Here is a 19,648-nt window from a genome sequence, read left to right on the forward strand (position 1 = left end):
AACTTTTGTGGAAAGGGTTGTGGAAAGAATGCCAGTTTATTTCATTGGAGCTTCTTTGTTCAATCATACCAAACAAAATCCACCCACATTGCCGGGAAATCAATTGTGATGCAGCTGACCTGTCCAAAATTTAGTCAGGGCAAAACCAAAAAGATAACTGACCAAGGCTAGACAAATGAATGTTTGTCTGAGTATACCTGTTGTTTTATTTTTAATTGTTTAAAAAAAAACTCCTTTGTACTGAAATGAGAAAGGATCGCATTTTATTGGGGGAAAATAAATTTGTCACAGAGGACCATAGGGCTGCTCTCTCATTAGAGAGAGATGACTGATGGTGGTTTAACCTGAGGGTCATCACACCTCAGGCAAGGGACAAGGGTGTGAAGGTGACAGCTTCAAGGCAACCTCAGCTAGGAAGTATTACAATGATATGTCAAAACCTAAAGCTTCTATAAATATTTTGTAATTTTAATCATAACATGTGTTTGGAAGGACTATACCACCTGTATTATTTTGGAAGACTGCTACAGAAAACCTGTAGATTTAAATTCACTTCTGGCAAAGTCTTTTGTGAAGCCAATGGAATGTTGCCCATGTAATTTGTTAGAGAAACTTCAAACAGGGGGATAATTAACGAGGAGATACTGAGGATTATCACTCGGTAATAATCACTCCCCTCTGAGCAGAAAGCAATCTATTGCAGACATGTCTACTTTACTTTCCAAAAATATGCAAGGGCCTGAGTTAAAAAGCTCGTTTAAACTCGACTGGACTGCATTGGTGAAACTGAATATTTTCATGTGTGTCAGCTGGGTTTGAAGGTTAACATGCTGTGAAGTTCATAGTCAAAGAACTATCCCCTAGTTACCCCTGACTTGCAGGTAATGACCACCTCCTACTAATGAACATCTCCAAAGGAACCAGAACAAACCACTCTATCACACTGAATTCTGAAATTCAATCATGATCAAAACGTGCCAGCACTATGGAATCTCAAATGATTTGCAAAAATAAGGATTACGAAGCTGTAATGAATTTGGAAATCTTTCCTGGAATCTGATCATAATATAATACTATGTGGAGTGAAGGAAGGTTTGTTTCAGGGCTTAATTTATGAACATGGATCAGAGAACTGAGTACAACCATGATCAATTCAGTTTCAGAGGGATCCTGGTGCAGATCCTTTTGATGCTTCTATATACTTTCAGCCTTCACCATCAGCAGATTTGCATATCCTGCTGAATGAGCACATGTGCATTTCACTCCAACTTCCAAAGTTAGAGGTTGCAATTATAGCATCTTTCCCCCTCCTACGAGGCAGCATCTCAATCAACAATCCTTGAATTACTGTGTACTCCCTTGTAGAACTCAGTTAGAATGAATCTTTGTCTCCAGAAGTGTGTGCTCAGAATGATTATGTAGTCACATGTAAAAATTGGCCATAACTGTAGAGCATGATGGAAGCAATGACCTATTACAAGTTGCTCAGAATAACTTTGGCTTCAGGCCAGTGGTTAGTGGGATGCATGAAAAGGCTGCTTAATACTGACATGGCTATCATATAACCTGGTTCAACAGCTATAATTGCGGTTGATCAGGCATGCGACAATTCAAAATGTAAAAATACTTACAGATGTGAAATTTATTTTCAATGATGTATCAACCATGCTAACTGTGTGCCCTTAATTCATTTCCTCCACCAACACCCCCCCGCCACCCCCACCCCCCTGCCCCCCCTCACCCCCCTTGCCCTCCCACTATATCTTGGTGTCACCTTGGGGTCTGCAGCTGAGATGGAGGGAGCCTGCATTGAAGTGCATTCTGGAAGATTTGGATGGATGACCACGGTATATTTGTAGCTCGAGAGCTCAGGTATGCTGAGAGTGCCCTAGCCAGGATCAGGTTCACCTACCTTGGCTAGTGATTTCAGGCAAGGTTATGGTGAAGGGATCTGCAATGTCCTGAAAGGAGACTTCTTTGTGGCTACAGTGCCACCTGGATACCTGGAGCAACCATCCTGCCAATGTGAGAGGAAGGATCACTGTAAGTGAAGTCAAGGTCTCTTATCTCCCTCCTGTCAAAAGTGCTGAAGTGTTCGAGTGCAGGTCTGCGAGCATTTCCAGCAGCCACTGAGCACTTTACTGTAACAAAAATAGAAAGGGCTGGAGAAACTCATCTTTGGAGAGAGAAACAGAGATAACATTTTGAACCCAGTGACCCTTCATCAACATTTTGCTATTCCTAGCACTCCATGGTTGTTCTTAACCTGCCCATATAGGCAGCCAAACGCACACACATTGAAACCAAAGAGTACTGCTAATTCTTCACTTCAATTTATTACATCCCTGACAACCTGCCGGTTGTTCCTATGACTGTCTGTGCATTCTCACTAAGTTATTAATAACTGACCCCATGGAGGGGTTAGCACCTGCCAGGTACTGAGTAGGTGCCTGGTCTCTGGCAGTCCTCTGTGTGCCAGTTGAGAACTGTATGCCAGTGATATGTTCACCAGAATGTGCTTCAGAATCTCAAGGAGATCGAGAACTGACCAAGGGGAAATCTCTGAGCTGCTGGAAGGAGGACCCACAGCCTTGTTCTCTGAGGGATGTATGTCTTCTTCCTCAGAAGTGGAGGAGGTGCTGATGAAGTGAGAGGTTGAACTCTTTGCTGTGTGCCACTGGTGCCTGCATCAGAAAAGGAGAGGCTATTAATGGCACATGAAGTGTAGAAGTTATCTTAAGAATGAGTCAGAATGGTGGGAATGAAAGAGCATGCAGCACAGCACAATGAAGTTTACTTGGCTGCCTTGACATCCCCACACACATGAGCAGCTATGGTCCTCTCACTAAGTGTGAGGACAAGAGTGTCAGATACCTCGCTGCCCATCTCTGGGACCTGCTGTGTGACAATATTTTTCACAGTGAAACAAAAGAGGAGATTGAGTGAGATGAAGCTGAGTGGAAGAGCTGGAGCATGACAGGGGGTGCTGAGATGTCCCCGTGGGGAGAAGGCAGTGTGAAGGCCAGGAAGGGTTGGTTGTTTGGGAGGATGCATGACTGAGAGCTGTTGAATGGAGATGCTGCATCCAGTAGTGGGAATCCACTAGCTTTGGTGATGCTACAGTGCAGTGACAGAGTTTGAGTGAAGGCGAGGATGCAAGAGAGAGCATTGTGGAATTTTATTCCTTCCGAGCTCAGGGGACAACTAACTATCTGACAGCTGCATGTTTCTTTTCACCCTGGAGACTACATTGACTCAGATGGCTATCCACAGGCTGGCTTTGTCTGGTGACACAGCCTCCTTGTTCAGCCTGGAGCAAAGTGCGCTCACCTTCTGGATTTGGATTGACCTAATATGCAGTCAATGGCAATCCTTCTAAAAAATGCAACAGAGCAGAGGTATACACTCTACTAAGTACCCTCTTTATTTGTTCAAGTGTACACCAAGCTCTTTGTTAGAAATAATTACTTTTAATTAATTCACAGGATGTAGACATCATTGGCTAAGCCAGCAGTTCTTGCTCATTCCAAATTATAATGGACAATGTAGTAGTGAGCCCATGGGGGGACATCTTATTATCCGGATAATGATCTGATCTCGGTGAAGGTGCAATGAGGTCAGGATCTGAACAGGTCTGGCGGAATCTAAACTGGTGTCAATCTGCAGATTATGACAGACTTGAAGAGTGTGGTACTGGAAAAGGAGGTTCAGGAGAATTGACGGTTCGAGCATAAGACTGGCTGTGCTTTTCCAGCTCCACACTCTTTGACTCTGATCACCAGCATCTGCAGTCCTCACTTTCTCCTCGGTTATTACAGAGCAAGTATTATCAAATTCTTACATGAATTTGCAGATGATTGAGAGTAGACTGATAAGATTGTATTTGGCTAGGTTGGATTTGTTCTTACTTTTGTCTTCAGGACATAACTGGGCAATTTTCCTTAGCATCAGGTAGATGCCAGTATTGAAGCTATATTTGGAACAGCTTGATAACCAGTGTGCCAAATTTTGGAACACAAGTCTTTGGTACTGTTGTCAGAGCTCTTATCCATTATTCAGTATCTCCAACCATTTCTTGATATCACATGAAATTAACTGAATTAGCTAACAACTGGCATCCGTGAAGCTAGGGATCCACACGGCACTTCTGATTGAAGGTAATTGCAAATGTTTTAGACATCTGTTTTGCACTGTTATGTTGGGGATCCCCATCATTAAGGATGATAAATTTGTGGAGCCTCAATCTTGTTGATTGGTTAATGTCAAGTTCACTTAAGTTCCACTAATAATATAATCCGGTCAAATCTTTTTGCATTTGTGCGACATTCACCTTAATTTCCTTCACTATTTTTAGCCTTATATTTTTTGCTTATTAATGAGCAAGTGGCTTACATCTTACTTACAGAGGAACCTTGATTATTCAAAGGATTTGGACAGGGAGTACTTTGCTTGGTTAATCGAATTCCAGACAATCGAATGCTGGCTAACATTGTTTAGCCTAGTATCGGGACCTTGCAATCTTGCTGGATAATCTGATATTCGGATAATCGAATGCCGAATAATCAAGGTTCCTCTATATACCATTAAACTTAGAATTATTCTGTCTATTTCATCTCAAAATTAGAATTAGAATTAGGTTTATTGTCACGTACTCACATGAGTGCAGTGAAAAGTTTACTAAGTTGCCACTTATGGTGCCATCTTAGGTTCTTAGAAATAAATTACCTTGAACTGAATGCAGTGAGCAATTAAAGCCGTTTTCAAGGATAAAATAGTCATGACTGGATCATGAGCCAGTGACCAAACTGTCTTGGGTTTATGCCATTACATAACAATACAAGATGTAGAAGCAGAATTAGGCCATTCAATCTATTGAGCCTGCTCTGTCCTTCAATGCAACGCCTAGTTCTAAGATTATGCCCATTGGTCCTAGACTCTCCCACAAGGGGAAACAATCTCTCTACATCTACCCTGTCAAGTATCCTAAGAATCCTGTAAGTTTCAATAAGGTTATCTCTCAATTTCCTACATTCCAATAAGTACAGGCCTAATCTACTCAACCTCTCCTCATCAGACAGTACTTCTATTCCCAGAGTCAACTACTGAACCTTCTTTGCACCACTTCTAACACTAGCCTATCTTTCCTTAGGTAATGGGCCCAAAACTATCACCATTTTTCCAGCTTTCATCTGATGAGTGCCTTTTATAGTTTTAGCAACACCTCCTTACTTTTATATTCAATTCCTTTTCAAAATAGAAGCCAACATTCCATTTGCCTTTCCTATTCCCTGGTGAACTTGATGCTTGCTTTTTGCCATTCATGGATGGGGAGTACCAAATCCCTCTGTTCCATAGCACCCTGCAGTCCTTCTCCATTTAAACAATACTCAGTCCTCTATTCTTCCTGCACGCTCATTGTGTGCTTGCCCTCCCACCTATTTTTGTATCATCTGCAAATTTGGCTATAGTACATTTACTTTCCTTATCCACATGAGTAACTTATGTTGTAAATTATTATGGCTTCTCTAGTTAAGGTTGCAATCCTCAAAATTACCCCCTTATCCCAATTTCTATTGATTAGTCAGTCCTCTATCCTTACTATTTCCAACAGCATAGGCTCTTAAATTGCTGACATCCTAATTTGCTAGATAGTATTCTGTTATATTTATCCAGGAACTTGTATTTTCATTTTCAATAAAGAAAAGATTAGCATTACCTTTTTCTGCAAACTTGAAGCTAACTTCAATCATTGCAGTAAGCAGAATTTTTTAAAAAAGCATGCAAACAAGTGGCTCAGTGGTTAACACTGCTGCCTCACAGCGCTAGGGACCCAGGTTCAACTCCAGCAGTGGGTGATTGTCTGTGCGGAGTTTGCACGTTCTCCCTGTGTCTGCGTGGGTTTCCTCCAGGTGCTCCAGTTTCCTCCCACAGTCCAAAGATGTGCAGGCCAGGTGAATTGGCCATGCTAAATTGCCCATACTGTTAGGTGCATCTGTCAGAGTGAAATGGGTCTGGATGGGTTACTCTTCGGAGGGTGAGTGTGGACTGGTTGGGCCAAAGGGCCTGTTTCCACACTGTAAGGAATCTAATCTAATCTTAAGCGTGAATTTGCAGTGTGTAGATAAAGTATTCACTTATCAGTAGGCTTCTACAAGAGCTGAACGGTCACACTTCACGGAAATAGTTTTGATCTTTGATAAGAACAGCGTTAAGATGCCAAGAATATATTGAAAACTTATTCTGAAGGCAAATCACCAGGCACCAGGACTTTTTGCCTTCACCACTGAAAGATTCAATATGCACCAACAACAAAGCTTTACAGAGCTGTCCTGTTCGAAAGGTTTGTGTCAAATGTTATTGTTTACACAACACTCAATATAATTTATATGAAAATAGTCATGTCTCAAAATCAGGTATTTCCTGGCATGTCTCATCTTGGAATGCTCTAATAATGGAGTGAGATAGATATAAATATCACCCAATCTAACACCACAGCTCTATACTTGCCTGAAACCTGAGGTCAACTGAAGGACAGTTGCAGCTCTTTATATGTTCATCTCTTAAAACCAGAAAAAAAACCTACACAAAAGAGCATTATTCTTATTATCTTGATGATCATCTGATCCAAGTGTTTTAAAACATTAAAAAGAGGAAGCTGTAAGTCTCATCCTCTGAGCCCCGCAATAACAATAAATTTTGGAGAACCATCAAAGCTTTCAAGAATGAAGTCGATGTAAATTATTTCAGATCGGATTATCAAGGGATACGTACGTGCACAAGGCTGGAATATGGAGTTTAGGTACAGAGTGGCTGTGATCTAATTGAAACCCAATGCAGGTTCAAGGGACTGAAAGAAATACTCCTGTCGGAGGCCCAATTAAGACATGACATTTTCCTGATTTTCGATATATTTATGCGATCTTGCTGTGCAGAGTTTGGTGACTACTGTTAAAAGTACTTTTTTGGCTGTGAGATTCTGCTCAGTCCAGAGGTTGAAAAGTGTATGATATAAATGTGAGTTTGTTTTCGTGTATATAGTAACCAAAGTCTTGGAAGCACTGCTATTGGCTCAAAATTTAACACTTTTTAAAATTTATTCATGGAATGTGGACATCGCTGGCAAAATCAGCATTTGCTGCCCATTTCTTGAGAAGGTGGTGGTGAGCTGTTGTCTTGTACAGCTACAGTCCACATGGTGTAAGAACACCCACAATACCATGAGGGAGGGTGTGTCAGGAGTTTGACCAAATAACACTGATACAACAGTGATATATTTCCAATTCATGATCATATGTCTTGGAAGGGATTCATATGTGGTGTTGATGCTATATAATTAAGGTTATTGAAAGCATTGTCATGATTTAATACAGTGCATCATACAGACCGCACACACTGCTGCTACTGTGCATCAAATCATAAAGGAAGTGCATGCTGAAGATGGTGCTAATCAAGTGGGCTGTTTTGACATGGGTGGTGTTGAGTTTCCTGAGTGTTGATGGAGCTGCACTCATCCAGGCAGAAAAGAAGTAGTATTCCAAGAGTCCTGACTTATGCCATGAAAATTGTAAACAGGAAGTGGGGTAGTAGGAGGTAAGCTATTTGATGCAGTGAGTTTCTGATCTGCTTTTCTAACCACAGTATTTAAGTGGGTCATCCAGTTCAGATTCTGATCAATGGTAAGCCCTAGTATATTGACAATGGAGATCTAGCAAAGATTTGACAAATGTTTCCAAAAATGTTGCTTTTGTCCACAATTGGTATATTGCTGTACACCACACATAATAGAAAGAACATGCATTATCACCTGATGAAGGAACGTCGCTCCGAAAGCAGTGTGCTTCCAATTAAACCTGCTGGACTATACCCTGGTGTTGTGTGATTTTTAACTAAGAACATGCAAGTATTTGACATGTTGCAGATAAAGACTTACAAGAATGCTTCAGGGATGACAATCTATCATTACATGGATAGATTGAAGCAGCTCTGGTTTTTCTCTTGGGGAAAGCTTTGGTAGAGATATATAAAATCATGAGGTATCTGGACAGAGCAGATAGGAAGTAACTGTTCTCATTCGCAGAATGATCAAAAACCTAACTTCACCAATTTGAAATGTTTGGTTCTAAGAACAAAGTGAGTGAATAGCACTGATAAGACCATAAGGAATAGAAACTGGAGGAGACTGTTCAGCCCCTCAAACCATCTCCACCATTCAATAGTATCATGACTGATCTGACACTCCTCACTCTTTCCACTTTCCCACCCTTGATATCCCTGGTTGATTCCTCAGCCACCATATCCTCAATCACGTTGACAAAGCAGGTTTACAGTTATCTGTTTACAGATATTCGAAAAGCAAAGAAAAGGATCAGTGCTAGGTCCACTACTTTTTGTCATTTAGATAAATGATTCGGATATGAACATAGGAGAAATAGTTAGTAGGTTTGCAGATGACATCAAAATCAGATGGGCTAATGGGCTGAGGAGTAGCAGATGGAGTTTAATTTAGATAAATGCAAGTTGCTGCATTTTGGGAAAGCAAATCTTAGCAGACCTTATACACTCAATGATAAGGTACTAGGGAGTGTTGCTGAACAAAGACACCTTGGAGTGTAGGTTCTGAGCTCCTTGAAAATAGAGTCACAGGTAGATAGGATAGTGAAGAAAGCATTTGGTATGCTTTTCTTTATTGGCCAGAGCATTAAGTACAGGAGTTGAGAGCCCACATTGCAGCTGTGGAGTAATATCAGAGATTTATAAAATCACATGGGGCATGGATAGCATAAATAGACAAAGTCTTTTCCCTCCAGGGGTTGGGTCCAGAACTAGGAGCCATAGGTTTAGGGTGAAAGGGGAAAGATATAAAAGGGACCTAAAGGGGCAACTTTTTCACACCGAGGGTGTGAGTGTATGGAATGAGCTGCCAGAGGAAGTGGTGGAGGCTGGTACAATTGCAACATTTAAAAGATATCTGGATGGGTATACGAATAGGAGTGGTTTAAGAGGGATATGGGCCAACTACCGGCAAATGGAGCTAGATTAGGTTAGGCTATCTGTTCGGCACAGACGAGTTGGACTGAACAGTCTGTTTCCGTGCTATACATCTCTTTAACTTTGAAGAGTTGGGAAATGGGACTAGTCTACAAAATCTTGCAGATACCTGGCACAGACACAATGGGACAAATGGCCTCCTTTACACTGTAAATATTCATGATTGAACCATACTTGATCTGAGATCTTATCCACCTCACAAGACCCTAGATCGAGCAACTAGATGCTGATCAGTGATGTTGTGGCATATAGGAACATAAACAGGCCATTCAGCTCCTCAAACCTGTTCCACCATTGAGGTCATAGCTGATCAGTGGTTTAACTCCAGATGCCTTTGGCAATATCCCTTAATATCTTTGCTTAACAAAAAGAGTCCTAATGAGGGGTCCTGCCCAAAGCATCACCTGTCCTGCTCATCAGTTGCTGCCTGAACTGCTGTTCTTTTTCCAGCACCACACTCACTACTTTTGACTTTCCAGCATCTGCAGGCCTCACTATCTCCTAGTTAGGGAAAAAAACCCATCAATTTAAAAACACTTGATCTAGCATCCACTATATCTGTGGAAGAGTGCCAAATATCCACCAGCTTTTATTTCAAGGAGCAATTCCTAATATCTCCCTTGAATGGTCTGACCTTAATTCTCAGACTATGCCTCAGACTATTGCTTGTATGCCAAGCAATGGAAAATGTTTCTCTATCTGCAGTCGTTGCCTGTTAAAACAATGAAGACTGGGATCAGCTTACCCCTTAACTTTCTAAATTCTGCATAAAACAAGTGCAGGTTTTTTTTAAATTTCCCAGAACAACGAAGCATGCGTGAAATATCACTCTGCAAAGCTGGAAGGTCTGCAAATATTTCGGATGATCCATAAACACCTCACGAATACAAGATAATACAAACTTTTCACTGGGCTTCGGTACACGTGACAATAAACTCATCATTTGCCGTGTCCTCTACCCCAACAGATTTGAGCGTAAAACGTAAGTACTGAGCTTCTGGAGGTAGAAACCGACGCTATTCCTGTTTTATCCATAAAAAACTGCACACATCAATACTATAGCCATATAACCCATGTGAAAGCCTACATCTGTACCAGCCCACCATTTAGTTTCGGATATGAATCACTCGATTGTGCAGCAAAAGCAGGTTCATTGATCCTGCTCAACTCCCCCAGCACAATATTAGCACAGCTGAGGAAAAGTTGCAAGGCCACTTCACTGCCCTGAACTGGGGTAGACTAAAACAGAGCAGGAAACCAACCCAAAGAAGGTAGAAGTGAGTTGGCGAGACCCCGACTTTTATAGTGTGACGTCACAAGAGTAAGGCATGTGCCCTGAGAACCAACCAATGCGAACTGCGATAGGCGGGGTCCGCATGCGAACCGGCCAATGCGCGTTGTGAGGGCGCGGCCTTATGTGCCCATTCAGGATGCACGGACGGCGCCGTGTCCCCGGAGTAACCAATAAGAATGCCTGAAGGTGGGACCCTCGCTCCAGGATGACCAATGCGTGTTCCGGGGCGGGGCCACTTCCGACGAATAACCGTGGGGAACGGTTGGAGGGAGGGGACACTCGCTGGATGGCCAATGGGAATGTCAGGGGCGGGGACAGCATACCAAATGGCCAATAGGGGTGTCGGGGGCGGGTGCACCCGGCGGATGGCCAATGGGCGTGTTGAGGGCGGGATCTCGCTGCCGAATGACCAATGGGAGCGTCAAAGGCGGGGCCCGCTTGCCCGTAGTGGCCCATGAGGGGTCAGTGGGCGAGGCCTCAGCGCGGTGTGGCCAATGGAATGTTGGGGGTGTGGTCGCGTGCGGATAATTCGGGCGGTCCGGGTTGTACTGGGCGGCGGGGGAAGGAACGGGCAGGCGGTGTCAGGACGACGGCCGGGTCTCAGTGAGGTAAAGAAATGGCCGATGGCGGGGTAGTCGGGCCGGGATCTTTGTGACACGACGGCGGTTGGGCTTCCTAGTAGAGGAGAGTACGAGTTAGAGTCGGGGAAGGAGGGAGACGGGCTGAGGCTGAGCTTCCCCCCCCCCCCTGCTCTCTATGGAGAGGGGAAGCGCTGAGAGAGTCAGAGTGGGGCCCCGGCCTCAGTGATCGGGCTTCCCTCGAACTTCCACTCGTTCACAACTTGCTCTGTTGCCCTCAGGGGGTTTACGGGAAGCCGGATCCGCTCAATATTTCAATCCCACATTGCGATCATACCTTCCTTCTTTCACAGCACTCATAACGGAGATCACCTATGTAAACATGTCACGCTGCAGTTACACCCTCCTTCCAGCGGTGGCATGACTGAGTTCCTCCCAGTGGCAGTATGGAGTGAGCCTGGACATTTCCTTGGTGCATTGATCACACCAGGAGCTGATGTGTTTTCTCAATGTATTTTTGTCGGTGACAAGGATCGTCCTGTCATCTTCTGCTGAGTTGAAACTACGTGAGGATGCAAGTTGTCTCTGAGATGGTGTCTGGGAACTGTCCTGAACATTGTGCATGCAGTGGGGTAGTTAGTATAGTGATGCAAATGAGAGACAAATATGAATAAAAATAATGGACTCACCTTGTCCTTGCAACATTTCACGAGTTAAGCCAGCCAATTGAGGATGTTTTGAAGGGCTGTAATTTTATTTATTTATTGTCCATGTTGCATTTTTGTTAAGATAGTCAGTGGATTGTCACGCAACTCACTGTTGAATTGAGAAGGTGTGCAATGATACAAGACTTGGAACAAGTGGATAAGTGTGAAGTTCAAATATGGTGCAGATAAATGACTAGCTCCTGTTTTGAAGGCAAAAGTGAGGACTGCAGATGCTGGAAACCAGAGGTTAGATCAGAATGGTGCTGGAAAAGCACAGCAGGTCAAGCAGCATCGAGGAGCAGGAAAATCGATGTTTCAGGCAAAAATTGACTACTTAAATTGATCGAACTTATTTAGTTAAGAAGGATTTCTCCTGCTGTTGGTTATTTGGTGATTCTTGTTTGAAGAGTGGATGATTTTGGAGCACTTTTTTCACTTAATTGTCTATTGTAAAGTAGAAAGAGATTATTTATATACAAAGAAAAATACAATATCATTCTGACAGAGTCAAAGTTGTTATGCAATGCAACGCACATGTGCTTTTCATAAATCCAAAAATATCGCATATCATTGAGGGCAGCTTTTAGGGCCAAACATTTGACATTCTCTTTCCCAGTTCCCTTAATTGATGCACCCAAATGATACTAAGTCATTGATCACATTGGAATCTCTGGTAGTATAATTCAAGATTTTCTCCAGTTTGTGACTAGATTGCTGTGTTTTTCTTTATTGGATTTATTTCATTTTTTAAAATTTTGATTCTGCTTTTTTAGGGACTAGTAATATTAAATAATTGGACACTCGACGAGAACAATCTTTGCTTTTGTAGTAACAGTTAGTGTAAGGTAGTGTGAAATCCTGGGCCAGGTATGATACAAAGATAATTTCTCAGTTACGTTCAAGATTTTAAAACTTTGAAGGAGGTAAACAAAAATCACATTAATGAGACTGCCACCCATTTTGTGCCCTAATTAGCTACATCTATGCTCTTCTGTTTTCCATTCAATGTTTGTTGCTTTGCTGAGAACTTGGTAGTGCATTATTCTGTTTTCCTTCTCTTCCTACAGCGGTCAACTTTCCTGATTTGTAACTCTACTTTTACCTGCTTTTGTCTCCACGATCCTGTTTATCATTTAAGAAGGCCCCCTTTCATCCATTTTCTAGTTTTATTAAGCTTTTCCTCATTTTCAGTGTGAATGGGCCTGCACTGAATCCTTGTAATTTTTTTTTAAACAAAAGAACCAGATTCAAATTGTTTGCTCACAAATGCCTGTCTGAGATTTGGACCATCCGTTATGGATCCATTTAAATGGACATATTTGTACTGAAAGCAATTTCTCAAATGATTTTACTCCCCTTTTATAGAATGGTGAAATAGTTACAGCAGAGAAGGGGACGATTTGCCACATCAAGGCCTTGCTGGATAGATAACTGTTGGCCTCACCACTGATATCCACAATGTAGGAACAAATAAAAACATTCCACCACCATGCTTTTTCTCTTGTTCATTTGCAAAGCCTTTCCTTTCAGGTGTTAATCTAATTGTCTTTGAAAGAGCTACAACTTACTCTGCCTTCTCCACACTTGAAGAAATTGCATTCTAGATCCTAGCTACCTATTGCACAAACCCACGTTTTCTTAATGTTGTCTTTGGTCATCTTGTTAGCTATCTGGTTTTGACCCTTCCAGATTGACAGAGACAATCTACTTTACGTAGATCCCTCATAATGTTGTGGACTTCCATCTTCTCAATATTTTGTTCCCACATTCTGTTTTAGTTAATCTGCACTTAATTAGCACCGGATGAACACACATTTCTCCAGTTACATATTGGGAAAAATGAAACCATCCTTTTTGGACCACATGCCAAGCTCCATTTCATAGCTGCTGAGAATAAACCGATATGTCCACAACTTAAGTGTCGTATTTAATCCCAAGAAACGTTTCTCATCATCACTTAGGCTTCCTATTTCAACTTTTGTAACATTGCCTAAAGTTGTTCTAGTTTCAACTTGCCTGCTGGTGAAACCCACATTTTTGCCTTTATCTCTCAACGTGACAATTCCAACTTGTGCCTGGGCCCCCTCATTTTACCTTTGAGGGAATGTGAAACTTTGCTGTCTGTGTCTTAGATTGCACCAAGTTCTGTTCACTGCTTCCTTCACTCCACCCTTCACTTATTCACATTGTCTGGTTAGGAATGTCTTGAATTTAAAATTCTCAGCCTTGTTTACAGATTAATCCAGTCCTCACCCCTCCCTAATCTCCACAACATCCTTTCGCCCTGCAATCCTCTGGGGCAGGTAACTCTGGTTTCTTGTAAGATCACAAAATGTAGGAACAGAGTAAGGTCGATCAGCGGATCAAGCTTGCTGTGCTTTTAATGTGCTTTTTCTAATTCTAAAAACGCAGCCATGAATGGTGCAGCTAGATGTTGCCTGTGGCTCAAGCTAAGGATTCCCTCTCAGCACCTCTCTGCCTCCATTTCTAACTTTCCTGCTTTAAGATATTTCTTAAAACCTACCTCACGATGATGCTTTTTGACATTGGAATAAATATTTCCTTCAGTTGCTCAGTATAAAACAGTTTGACAATGCTGCACTGAAGTGTCTTGGGATGCCTTATTGCATCAAAGGTTGTTCATCATTATAAATTGTTTTGTTCAAACCACTTAATTTTTTTTTCTCCAAAGTTATTGTTTCTCACCACAAAGTTGAACTGACTGACTGGTTTATAGTTGTTAACTTTGCCTTTAGATCCTGTTTTGATTGTGGGTGTAACATTGACAATTCTCTAGATCTTTCTTTGTCATCACACGTTCTGACCCTAGCCCTCTCTGCATCTGAGGATAATGACAAGTACTTTGCCAATTTCTGCTCTTGCTTCACTCAGCATCTCTGGTAGCTGTACATATTTCATTAGTACATGAACCTAACTGTTGAATGCTGACAGACTGTCTAACCATGGCTTTATCTGGTCATGCCTTCACCAGGATTTACTGGAAAGGTTCAGATTGGAAACCCTGCTTGATTTCTCCCAGCTAATGTACCAGAGCGCAACTGGTGCCTGTGAAACTGTGCCCACGTTGAAGGGCAAATCAGGAAATAGTGCCAGTTGTGGGTTGCAACTGGGAGCTGGAATTTGTTCTTTGCCCCCCTAGTTGCCGAGAGTCACTGATGAAGTGAGTACACCCTGATGAAATGGGTACACTCTGCTGGAACCAGCTAAACATCAAATGGATCTTTGTTTAAAAATATTCTGCAAGTCAAATATATAGTTTGGTTTGACTCTTTGTGTGTGTAGTTACTTTCCTCAAAACCTTTTTAATCAGGAAAGATGTTTTTTGTGGAGTCATCAGACTTGCATATTTTTGTTCGTCTTTGTTTTAAATGTCAGTGCTGTATTATTTTACTGTTTAAAAAGTTAGAATGAGGAGTTCTGTCTCAATAATTGTCAGGTTTTCAGTAGTTTAATGACAGGCTTATCCTGTTTGTACTTGTCTAATTTTCAGTTTTGTGCCATTAAATACCACTGCTGAGGTACTCCTCTATTTTTGTAGTTGGAGGATGGGAACTTAATTCTTTTCCTTTTTTGTGATTTAAACATTTGAAGTGTGACTGACATGCAGCTGATGTCTTTGGTTCCACCATTGTTCTGAAATCTATAGCAGTTCCGGTTGTAAAATAATTTCTCTGTATCTCTGGCTTTATGCAGTCAAAGATTTAAGGATATTTAGGGGAATTTGAAACATGTTGAGCACTCTCCGGTGTTGCGATCCCAACTGATATTAATGGTGGACAAGTTGAACCCTAGATTGAAATCTACCTTGATGGACCCAGGATTGTTTTTTCAGAAAACTATTGAGGTGAGTTATTGAACGCATTGACAAGGACTTGCAAGTGTATTTTTAACACAGATTGTAAAAATTAACTGTGATACCAGAACCAAAAAAAAGTACAAGCATCAGCAAAAGAATTCAAACTTGTGCTTTTTGAACTGTCCCAACAATATCCTTTACCTCTGTCTCCACATCAAGGCTTCCCGCTCAGGCTGACACAGCTGCAATTGGTTTCCTTCTGGTGTATTTCTGCGCATTCACTCAATGTTTTTTTTCCCTTCAGCTGGTATTTCCCTTTGAAAACCCAAAACAAACTGCAAACTGAAGTCTTAAATTAAGAGCAAACTAATGTGAGCCCTAAACTCAGTGGAGGTGTTCTGCAAGCAGTCACCCAGTCTGTGTTTGGTCTCGTCATTGTGAGCAGAGAGTACAGTGGACGAGCTTTAAAGAAGGAGAAAGTGAGGACTGCAGATGCTGGAGATCAGAGCTGAAAATGTGTTGCTGGAAAAGCACAGCAGGTCAGGCAGCATCCAAGGAACAGGAGAATCGACGTTTCGGGCATCAGCCCTTCTTCAGGATTCTCCTGTTCCTTGGATGCTGCCTGACCTGCTGTGCTTTTACAGCAACACATTTTTAGCTTTAAAGAAGGACAGGTAAAATGCTGTTTGGTCTGGAAGGTGTATTTGGGGCCTTAGAGGCCTAGCTAAGAGACGGTGAATGGGCAGGTGCTATGCCTTCTGAGACTGCATGGGAAGTCCCATGAGGAAGTGAGAAGGTGTTTGGAATGATGAAGTATTAGGAGAGAGAGAGACAGGGAGGAGTGAGCCCCTGGGATTTACAGCATCTACAGTGTTTTGCTTTTATTTCAGTAAAGTAAAACCAACTTTGGGATTGTTATGAGCAGGGCTGGGAGAGGTAAGAGTTGGGGAGGAGGAAGTACATGAAAGCTACAAGTTTAATCCAGATAGCAAAGAACTTAACAGTGTGCTTTACTGTCAGAGGTGCAATAGTTCACTTAAGACGATAGACTGAAGTCCTCTGCCTTCTCAGGTGGGCGTTTAAGATCCGACAGTGCTATTTGAAGATGAGCTGGTGAGTTCTCTCCGCTGTCCTGGCTTGCATTTATCTCTTGACCAGCAGCTTAACTGTCTGATTTCATTGTTTGTGAGAGCTCGTTGTGCACAAATTGGCATCTCGGTTTTCTATTTCAAAATTGTAATAACATCTCAGAAAGACTTCGCTGGTTGGAAAACAATTTGTGATGTCCCATAGTTCTGAACAGAGCTAAGTAATGCATGAGTCTTTTTTTAATGTCAGTGAAGAGGGGCGAGTAGGCTTGACACGTTACAAGGCAGAGTGTTAAGAAGTATATTTTTTAGATGGGTTTATAGATGCAGTATCTGCAATCATTGAGTTTATTTGTGGCAGTGTTTGGTTGTTATTCATTAACCAGTTTGGTGAATGACATAATTGATATTGTTTCTTTTCTTTGCAAGCAACAGATTTTGCTGTTCTGCACTTTTAAATCAATCCATCAATACTGGTGCTACTAATTAGTTTATCCTTCTTGTATAAAATATGGTTACACTTAGTCACTGACGTGCTTTTTACTTGTTTTAACTCATTTTTAATAATGCATTTGATAGTGTGTGCAATGTTTCCACTCAAAAGTTGAGCCATCTTGAGCAATGTCCTTTTAAGCCGCATGAGGTTTAGGTTCCAGCAGCAAATTAAATGACAACTGATTGTCACAACTTTGAACCAACTGAGTTCCAGCAAATTAGAGACTTTTTGATGTACCGCCTGCTGCTGATTTTGCAGGATGCTGTGGGACTTTATTTGGAGCTTGTACCTAATCTCGGCCTTTGCTCTTTGCAATAGTGCACTTGCCAGCTCCCATATAAAAAGGAGATGCACAATCATTTGGATCTCCTGAGATCTTGTAGTTGAATTATTGTTGTCATGGACCAGAGGGAAAGTCTCACCCTCTAATCTTTTAAATGAAACTTCAATAGGTTAGACAGCCCCCAAGTTTTTCGCTCTATTTACAAACATCATTCTGTAAATGATATTATGATACCCATGGCTTTGGAGGATGTGCATAGTGGCAGTAGTGAATTTGTTGCGTCACTTTGCAGATTGAGATATCTGTACTCTTTCCTCCAATGTATTCCTTCTTAGTGTCCTTTACCTGGCCTTTTCCTTGGTGCCTACCAAACAGATGGTCATTTCCACAATACTGGAGTTTTCAAATGTAGTTTCAGGTTGTTCATTCAAAATAATTTAAGCATTTTTTTTGTATGAGATTATAACCCCAGTAGTTTTATTTATTGCACTTTTTTTGTGAAATATGTTTATTCAAGCTACTTCAAAAATAACTGCATGAACATCAGTAAGACTGGGTTTTTGAAAAATAGTCTCTGAGATCAATCATCTGATTTTGTAAAGCATGGTTCAATGACCATCACCCTCCCTGTTGTGAAATCAAACATTTACCATCTGTAGGAATATGAAACACAATGGAGTGCTTTCAGTCACTTCTTGTTTTAAGTTACTGTGAAATGGTTGTCATGAGTTTTCCGGTGATAGAAGTAAAGCAGAAGTAATAGTACAGAGAAGAGAGCTGCAAGGAAGTTGCATATTTAGGAATCTCCAAGCTGATTTTTAAGTTGAAGTGATAAATAATTAAGTTTCATTGCTGATTAATTTAAAGGTAATTGGTGTTCAGAGTAATAATGTGTAATATCTTTTGGCATTGCATACTTACATTTGAGGTTTAAATGATGACCAGATTATCATGCTTTGCTCATGTATCAGCTATATATCGGTAATCACTTGGGTCGAGTTGATTGTCCTCTAGAGTCAAAAGGTGTGGTGCTGGAAAAGCACAGCAGGTCAGGCTGCATCTGAGGAGCAGGAGAATCAACGTTTCGGACATAAATGTCCTAAACATTGATCCTCCTGCTCCTGGGATTGTGCCTGATCTGCAGTGCTTTTCCAACACCACACTTTTAGACTGATCTCCAGCACTTGCAGTCCTCATTTTCTCTCTGATTGACCTCCATAACGGCATTTATTTGTGGGTCTGCAAATGGCTGAAGAGGCCAATCCGGCATCAACAGATTCTATTGCAGTGTCGGCATTGGTAGGTTGTAATCTTGGCTGGAGGTGATGTCGGCTGGGCCTTTTTGATGATCTGCCTGTCCTTGCACAAGAGTTGCTTCTCTTCAGTGACACATGGAGATTGTTTTTGTGGCGTATGACTCCCTGCTGGATGATGTTTCTCCAGTCATTCCAGTTTGTAGCCATCTCCTCCCAAGTTGTTGATATTGGTATAGAATTTCTTTAATATTAGTCAAGATGTTATCTTTGAAGTGTCTGTTTTGGCCACCTTGCTTCAGCTGGGAGTATGTGATCTGTTTTGGGAAGCATGAATTGAGCATTCAGATGATTGTGACTGGTCTATTGGAGTTGCTTTTGAATTATAGTAGTGGTGATGTTGACCTCTTCCAAGATGCTTGTGTTAGAGCACTTGTCTTCCCAGGTGATCCTCAGGACTTTTTATGTGGATCTCTGGTGGTGGTGGTATTCCAGTGCTTTTAAAGTGCCTACTAAACGTAGTCCATATTTTAGCTCCATATAGCAGTGTGGGAAGGACAATGGCTTTGGAGACCAGAAGTATAGTCTGGGCCTGTAGGTCATGGTTTTCAAACACTCTCTTCTTCTGAGTCAGGCATAGGCACAACTCAGGCAGCGTTGTATTTCTGCATCAGTGTTAGCATTGGAAGAGAGAAGAATGCTGAGGTCTTGGAAGTGATGCACGTTTTCAAGGGGTGGTTGTTGACCCTTATTATACAAGGGGTGGAGGGACTGTTGGATGATGGTTGATGGAGTACTAGTGTCTTTTTTTTTATGTTAAGGGTAGGTGCTAGTAGTGTATTTGCCTTGGCAAAGCCATCCAAGATGCACTGCAGATCTTCTACAGAATGTGCTGCGATGGCTTTGTCATCAACATATTGGAGCTCCAAGATGGAGATGGTGGGGGCTGTGTCTTTTGCCTTGAACCTATTAAGGTTGAACAGCCTGCCAACCATACCATAAATTATATGAATTTCCTTGAGCGGATTTTGGCCAGAGAGATGGAGATAGCAGTAATGAAGATGGGTGTAATGATGCAGCCCTG

The 19,648-nt window shown here is 41.7% G+C and overlaps 1 protein-coding gene across 1 annotated transcript in view; it reads left to right on the top strand.

The window, feature by feature from the left end:
* The first annotated feature begins 10,838 nt into the window (after positions 1-10,838).
* The window catches only part of klhl13 (kelch-like family member 13), a 204,633-nt gene continuing 195,823 nt past the window's right edge, over positions 10,839-19,648 (top strand). Inside the window, exon 1 of the mRNA XM_072594813.1 lies at positions 10,839-10,950. The gene's annotated coding sequence lies outside the window, so the exon portion shown is untranslated. The remainder of the gene's footprint in view (positions 10,951-19,648) is intronic.

The sequence above is a fragment of the Chiloscyllium punctatum genome, chromosome 25 (genome assembly GCF_047496795.1).
Source record: "Chiloscyllium punctatum isolate Juve2018m chromosome 25, sChiPun1.3, whole genome shotgun sequence".
In the NCBI taxonomy this organism is placed as follows: domain Eukaryota; kingdom Metazoa; phylum Chordata; class Chondrichthyes; order Orectolobiformes; family Hemiscylliidae; genus Chiloscyllium; species Chiloscyllium punctatum.